The following is an 8314-nucleotide window of genomic DNA, read 5'->3' on the forward strand; positions in this document are numbered from 1 at the left end:
GCAACTACTTCAGGACAATTTCAAATTGTTTGAAATTAAATATCTAAAAATCTACTGAACTCTATACATGAACTCTACTTTGGCCTTGAGTTTTCCTTTGGGTCCTGATTCATAAAGCTGTTTGAAATTAAAACTCAATCTTCCACGCTTTTCCAGAGAGAAGAAGTGAAGTCGCTCAGTCATGTCCGACTCTTTGTGACCCCACGAACTGTAGCCTACCAGGTTTCTCTGTCCATGGGGTTTTCCAGGCAAGAATACTAGAGTGGGTTGCCATTTCCTTTTGCAGGAGATCTTCCCAACCCAGGGATCGAACCCGGGTCTCCCGCATTTTAGGCAGATGCTTTACCATCTGAGCTACCAGGGAAGTCTTTCCAGAAAGAACCATGCTTAAAGAACCTCTAAGAGGTTCTTCTGCAAGCACTATTTTCCAGGTGAATACTGCAGATTATCTTACAATGCAAGTTCTCATCTTATCCCCTCTCTTGCACCTCCCCGAAATCCTGCCCATTTTTCAGGAAAGAAGACTGAGACACAGAGACCTCAATTGGATCAACTGCCAAAGGTCATGGGCTGGAGTCAGGCTGACACCTTTGCTCTGTCCCTGGACCATCACATGTTCCGTCCCGGGACGGCAGAAGTGCAGAAAGAGGTGGGAAAAGCCACCGCTGCCCACAGCTCTTTGGAAAACAACAACAACAAAATTACATCCTCTATTTTTGTGTGCTCCTGATTGTGATTTTTTTTCCTTTTTTTTTGTTATTTTATTTTATTTTTAAACTTTACATAATTGTATTAGTTTTGCCAAATATCAAAATGAATCTGCCACAGGTATACATGTGTTCCCCATCCTGAACCCTCCTCCCTCCTCCCTCCCCATACCATCCCTCTGGGTCGTCCCAGTGCACTAGCCCCAAGTTTGCTCTCATTTTATCCACCAAGGATTGACCGTGTTTTCGTATCGGAATGATCCGGTTTGCACATCATCTTCATGAAAAGTTAAGACTTCGTTTTCTCTCCAGAGAGCCTCCTTGCCTGAAAGCACCCTGGTTCTTTCTCAGCACTGGTCTCTGTCGTCACCGGGGCCCCCTCCCTCTTTGGAGCTGGCCTATCCCCTCCCACCTTCCCCACCACCAACACCACCACCACCGTTTAGCAGCTGGGAGTCTGAGGACCTATGGGAAATTAAGGGCTGATTTTTAGTTATTATTATGAGCTTTATGATGCTCAGAGACAGCCAGAACCCAAGATATTCTGCATCTGTGAGCTTCTTTGAGCAGCCACCGAGAACCTGCCGGCCCCTCCCTGTCCCTGCACGAGGCTCTGAGGATGCCACCCCCTTCCTGGCCCTAGTTCCTCTTGTCTCTGGGGAAGGCGGGAAGGTGTCTTGTCTCCCAACTCGACAGGGAAACTTGCTGAGGGCAAGACCGGGCCACTCATTCCTGTGCTCTGGAGCTACAACCCTGAGCTATGGAGCTACCAGCTTGGGTTCAGTGCACATGTTCACTGTTCGTTTAATAACAAATATTTCACAGGTATACATGTCTACACTCATTCGTTTGCATGTGCAGAAGAAAAGCCCCTGTGCTGGCCACAGACTCCATTGTATGGACATTCCTTCTGCAGAGGCAGTGTGGTGATCAATAGTTTCTGGAAGGGAAACTTATGGCCAGTCACAATCAGTAAGCTTGAGGTCCTGAGACAAACTTTCTGGAAAGTCCTCCTCTATCCCATTACCTGCAAAGCAAGCAGGCTTTCCCCAGCCCTCCTGTCCTGCGGGGCTTCACGCCCAACACTTCTGACGATGCAAAGGACAGGACCACAGCAGGTGGCCACCACCCGCTTCCTCTCTCTTGTTCTCCACCGATTTTCTTCTCCACATCTTGAAGGAAAGGGCCTTGAAGTGCTCCGGCCCCAGGCAAAACGTCCTCCTCGAAGGTTTCAAAAGCTGGTTTTATGCATTTTATAAATGATGGTCGTAAGTGGATTTGAAGTCCCTGTGACACTTTACAAATGTCATGGTCAACATCTGAGTGAGTCAAAGATAGGTGGGCCACGATGGTTCGGGAATTAGCCCTCGGCCGGTGTTCACTGGTTTAGTCTCCAGGCTCTGTGCGAAGGTGGAAGTGGGCTCTGTGGGAACCAGCAGAAGTGGTGCTGGGCTCCGGCAGCATCTCTCCGCACCTTGTCTGTGCCGGGTGCCACGGGAGGCAGGAGGAACCAAGACGCACGAGGCGGCATCCCTCACCTCAAGGAATTCGCAGGTACACAGACCATCCACGTTTATCTCCTGCTCATACTCTATTTCTTCCGTCTTTTTTTTTTCAAGTTTGAGGTTAACTTGCTGATGGAGAGATTTTTCTCCCATCGGCAGCTTGGGAACCTATTGAATTAAGTGAATGATCAAGTCTGAGCTAAGTTTCGAAGGCAAGGGAGTTCATCTTCTGGGCCTTTCTGCTGTTTTCATCAGCTGCTTCTTACCCACGTGCTAAGCATTTCCATGCAGCCTCATCTATCTTTTCAATAAGAAAGTCAGTTGATAAACTAATTCACACTCAGGTGGGCTGTTAAACCACAGAATGTTGGCAGGAAAAACAACACTTACTAATAAATCATATAATGGTAAAGTTCAGTGCAGCCAGTAGGAAGATGTTTGTGGGGTAAGGATAATTCCCATCACTTCATGGATCATACAGCATAGACACCCATTATTAATGGCACTGTACAGCCAGTACCAGATGAGAACTAGAAGGAATTCCTTCCCGTCACAACCCAGGCAGTAAAATTGAGACTTTTTTCCTTTTGACCAGTGTTCATTGGTTCAAAGATCATGTCTCTGATCAGATCTTTAAGTTCTTGCTAGGTGTTAATGCATCTAAAAGATTTCATTTACTGAAAATTTAGTATCTCACATTTATAGATAGTATTTGGGTGTATGATGAGTTCAAACATCTCTGCATGGACTTTGTGGATAAACATGGTCTTCAGAAGGACATCTCTGATACATAGAGGAAGGGAATTCAAAAGGAGCTGGCAATGGATTTCAGCAATGTGGATGGCAGGTTCCAGGAAGATGTTTGTCAGGCTGGGTGTGCAAGTTTGTATTATCACTCACAGTTATTCACTCCTCCTCTCTCCCAGTGAGAGATGCTATACCCGGACTCGTTGCCACGTGACCCAAGATAGCCTGATCCATGGCAGGCTTGTCTGCAATGGTAGAAGGTGAGTGTTGCAACGCAGAGCACCTGAGCAGATGCTTCAACAATAACTGTGGTTTAGCTCTTCTCTGCATCATGTCTTTGCCATGAGAAGGCTCTGTCCCCTAAAACTCAGCTCCTTCCTCTTGGAATGTTAAGGCTGAAAGCGATGCTTCTCCACTTCAATACCCCAACCTGAGCAATGCCTTTGGCAGCAATGTCTCCAAGCAATAATGTGTGCTCAGCCTGAACACTGCCCAGTGGAAGCGCTGGGAAGACTTCACTCTGATGTACAGCTCAGACTTCCATACAGAGCCCTTCCCTGAACATTCCTTATGTAACCTTTGTTTCCAAGAATACTCAGGACCGAAAAGGAATCTGGGACCCAGAGGGGCCGACTCAGTCAAGGAGACGTGATCAGTGAGTGGCCAACCCGAGATCGGAACCTGGACTCTTAGGAAGCGCATCCTTCATTTAAAATAGGGAAGAAAAAGGTTGACCACCAGCTCTTCATGCTCACTCCACCTTCATGAGAAATATTGGAATAAAGTCACAACCAACGTTTTCCAAACTCTATCGAATCAGACTCTGGTCTCATGAACTGCCCTGTGTTGGGGGGAAGGGCAAGAAGTGGGAGATGGGGGTTCAAGGGGAAAGGTGAGAGGAAGAAGGCTTCCAGCTGTGTTTAGGAAACTCTGCATGCAGTGTGTATCTCTCGGGAGTTAATACATAACAGCAGATTAAAGGCTCCGAGAAGTCCTGCAATAAAGAAAGATGGTGAACCATGTTCAACTCATACTTAAACTACACATCTCCTCCTCTGTATAATATCGACTGATCCCTCCTAGAAGCACCATCTCGTGCACAGCATACTTTCCCAAATAGCATTCTAAGCCACTGTCTCACCTTCATACTGCATAGATAGGAGGTCAATAAAGTATCTTATAACCCAATCCTTACACCTTGGAAATGCATGTCATTTTTGTGCTGTGATTGACAGTGAATCACTTTTCACAATCATAATAACTCCGTTACTATGTATAGGACCTAGAAAGATCAAGACATTATGCAGATAAGATGATAAATGTGTGAGACTCTTCCAGAACTTTTAGAGATTTTAGCAGTCCTCTTGAATGGAAGCTTTATTCTCCACTCCATGTGAGGCTATGGTCATCATGAAACTCCTGAGTACTGAATTCCAGCCATACCATTTAACTACTGGAGGGAACTGCCCTGCTCCAGGTTAGTTAAATAAACTGTACATCATTCATCTAACTTGTATCTAGATAGAGCCATGGGTTCTGATACACATTAAAAAAAAAGAAAAGTATTGCTTCAGCCTGTATGTTTAAGAACAAGATCATTTGTGACTATTGGGGCCAGAAAAAGAAAGAAAATTCCCATCTTTAGTGCTGACATAGGCACCCTTAAGAAAATTTTGTTATGGATAGGAATCTAGTTGATTGTATTTGCTGCTTACTTGTGAAGCATCAGTGGATAAATACTATGACATAGGTTTGCTTGGTTAATGAGAAAATACATCTGATTGATTGTTCACAGAAGTATCCATAACTGAATAGGTAAAATCTCCCTTTACAACAATGAATAATCTTCACTGTCCGTTATTGAATGAAGGAGAGATAGAAAAGCCTTTCTCTTGGAGCCATCCGTTGCAGAGAACAGCCTCAATCTGAGTAATAGATTTAAAAACTAAAAAGGAAAATAGTTCTAGGCAGCAATTGACAAGTCAGTCTGTGCCAAAAACCTACCCTTAAAATGAATGTTTCTTTGTTGATTAAGATCATTTAGTGGAAAGAAGCTGGATTTCTATCTCTCCCGCATCCTTGAACTTCATAGATTACAGGTTAATTTCATTTCTCAAGGTGGAAGGACCAATCAAAGGTCAGCTTGGAGGACAGGGGTGAACACAGCATAGCTTGTTTGTTATCAGTTCACTGTTTTCTCTTGAACTGGGCTGCTCAAGAGAACAGGCTGTTCAGGGGTGCTGTTCACCCCACGTTTTCTGGGGGCGAGCTTTTGCTTCATGGGGGCGTTCAGACTCCCGCCTGCCACTTTCTTGCTGCTGAGCTTTCAGCAAAGCGCTTCCCCCATCATCTTTGCTCAGAGGTGGCGGTGGGCCCACGCTGGCCTCCCCGAACCATCGGGAAGACCCGGGACCTGGACTGTGGACGAGCCCAGCACGACCCTCACTCAGAGGCGGCTGCTGGCGGGCTGCCCTCTCCTCGGGGCTCTTCCACCGCTTTTACCCTGATTGAAGCCGTGGTTATCTTCAGCTCTATTTCCAACGGTTTCTCTCATTCCATCTAAATCAGTGAAGCGTTTTTCTCACTCTTGAGGTCAAGCAAGAGAGCATTCCTCTCACTGCTTCCTCTAGAACACGAATGCCACCAGAGATCCCCACCAAAGTCTCTAAGATGAAAGCGGTCCAGTGGACAGTTGCATTTGGAAACCATGGCAACCTTGGATGTTCACAAAGTGTACAGATATGCAATAAAGGCTCTGAGAAGTCCCACGGGGAAGGGAGAGATATTATACTCTTGGGGGGAGGATTTTAAGAAAAATGGAGCATTTTAATTTTTATAACTGATCTCACAGCAGAACTTCTTGAGCTCAATTAGGAAGCACACAGTTTTAAAAATTCTCAAGTCCTAGCTCAATAAACGAAGGGTCAAATTATTTTCTTTGTAACAGACTGAGATATAATTTACACACCATAAGATTCACCTTTAGAGTACTCAATTCAGTGGTTTTTACTACATTCACAGAGTTGTGCAACCAGCACCATGTCTAATTTTAGAATCTTATCATCACTACGTGAAGAAAACCTGTACCTGTTCACACTACCCCTTCTCCTCCAGCCCCTGGGTATAGCTCAGCTGCTTTCTGTTTCTGTAGCTTTATCTAGTCAAGACCCTTCATATAAATGTGTTCTTTTGTGATCACCCTCCTTCACTTAGCATGATGTTCCAAAGATCGACCATGTTGCAGCCTGTGTGAGGACTGCGATCCTCTTTATGGCCAAGTAACATTTCACTGCGTGAATACACAGTATTCTGCTTGCTCTTTCATCAGCGAACAGACATTGGGCTTGTTTCCTCCTTTTGGTGCTTGTGAATCATGCTGCCGTGGACTTCGTGAGCAAATCTGTGTATGGACACATGCTTCATTCCTGCCGGGTGTATGCCTAGGAGTGGAATTGCTAGGTTAAAGGCTAACTCTGTGTTTAACATTTTGAGGAAATATCTAGGTGTTTTCTAAATTGTCTGTCTCAGCTTGATCCCATTTGATTTTAAAAATTGGGTATTAAATATTCAGATAATGCAAAGCCTTGCCAGGGAATGTAGAACCCAGAGCCCTGATTTATAGGGGAAAAAAGTGCTTCGTGGTCAACCCAAATGGAGCAAAAGAAGCTCTGAGTTCAGGTTCTGCAGGGGAGCCCAGCATCTCCCTACATTTCACACACTGTGAAATCCTGACTTTGAGAAAACAGTCCCTGCCTTCAGGCTCCACTTTAAGGAAGGCTCACTGGGTTTCTTTCCGTTTTCCCGTTGAAGTCCTTTCCTCCCACAGCCAGTCAAGGTGGGTTTCATGAAAAGTGGTCTTAAGTGATGCAGGCGGGGCACAAGGATTCTGTACCTGGAGGATCCTGAATTAGGGTCTGGGGCAGCTTCCAGTATTTCTCTCTGCTCTGTCATCTCTAACTTGCTTTTATTTATATCAATGCCTGAATAATAACCCCAAACAAGCCCTTGCTTCAAATGCCTGGGAAGTGCATATGTAAAGAGAGGGACAATCTGGGGTCAATACTCCAGAGTTGATTTAATCACCCGCCTCTCAGCCTAGAAGAAATCTCTAGGTTTCCACCCTGCAATTGCTTCTTGATGACCATTTTGTAGTATTAAGACATGATTTCAGCCAATGGTACAGATGTAAGTAAAACATAAATAAATGTATTTTTTTGAGATCTGATTATTTAAAGATTCTAACTCATCTGTAAATAATACACATAGTAGCTCTCTAATTACCAAAGTTGTATGCTGAAGACAATTTGGATTTTTTTTTTAATGTAAGCTACCATTTTAACAGTTAAGATGCAATACATATATTTCAACAATAATTAAATCCACCTTTTTATAACAAGAATAAAGATGTTAGCAGTATTAAGAAATCCCATCTTTCTCCTTTTGCCTTGACTGTCTCAAGGCTGGAGACTGATTAGCAAGTAGACTATTAAAATGCAAATAGTAGCTCAGTCTTTGAAACAGAAGAATGGCTACTTCTCACGGCACATCCTGTTAATATTTCAGTCCTGCGGTGAGGCTGGTCCAGTTTCCCCCACAATCACTCCAGTTATGAAATGACTAAGGTCTAAGAAGGACCACTTTCAGCTTATAAGAAGCCCCACTGCAAATTCTTCAGTGGTGTCTAGACCTATTACGGCACATAGATGGATACCAGGAGAGAAAATGACTCCAAAACGGTTGACACGTCAGCTCAATTCTGAGTTCTCTATTCCATAGCTCCATGCCCCTAATAATATGAAAGAAAGGTCTCTCCCTCTGCACTCAATTTGCTACCAGACAGAACCATCAGCTGGAGAAGGCAATGGCATCCCACTCCAGTTCTCTTGCCTGGAAAATCCCATAGACAGAGGAGCCTGGTAGGCTGCAGTCCATGGGGTCATGAAGAGTTGGACACGACTGAGCAACTCCACTTTCACTTCTCACTTTCATGCATTGGAGAAGGAAACAGCAACCCACTCCAGGGTTCTTGCCTTGAGAATCCCAGGCATGGCGGAGCTTGGTGGGCTGCCGTCTATGGAGTCACACAGAGTCAGACACGACTGAAGTGACTTAGCAGGAGCAGCAGCAGAACCATCAGCCGCAGGAAGAATAAAACCCCAAGTTAGCTACTTTTCTCATTCGTCAGTCCCTTGTAAGGAAGTCTTTCTCTTTCACTTTTCCACTTCTTGAAAATGTAATTACAAATTCTTTAATCAGAGAATTGGTTGGTATCACTGTTTTGGGGGTCACATGTCTTATTTGCTGAGCCTCTTTTTTCTTTCTGAGGAGTAAGAAAGCCAACACTCCAGGGCCCTG

General features: G+C 44.6%; 1 non-coding gene across 1 annotated transcript; it reads right to left on the reverse strand.

The window, feature by feature from the left end:
• Positions 1–292: 292 nt before the first annotated feature.
• On the reverse strand, positions 293–364 carry TRNAF-AAA (transfer RNA phenylalanine (anticodon AAA)). The gene has a single exon. It is a non-coding gene; the product is annotated as a tRNA-Phe (tRNA).
• Positions 365–8314: the final 7950 nt, after the last annotated feature.

The sequence above is a fragment of the Bos indicus genome, chromosome 24 (genome assembly GCF_029378745.1).
Source record: "Bos indicus isolate NIAB-ARS_2022 breed Sahiwal x Tharparkar chromosome 24, NIAB-ARS_B.indTharparkar_mat_pri_1.0, whole genome shotgun sequence".
Classification (NCBI taxonomy): domain Eukaryota; kingdom Metazoa; phylum Chordata; class Mammalia; order Artiodactyla; family Bovidae; genus Bos; species Bos indicus.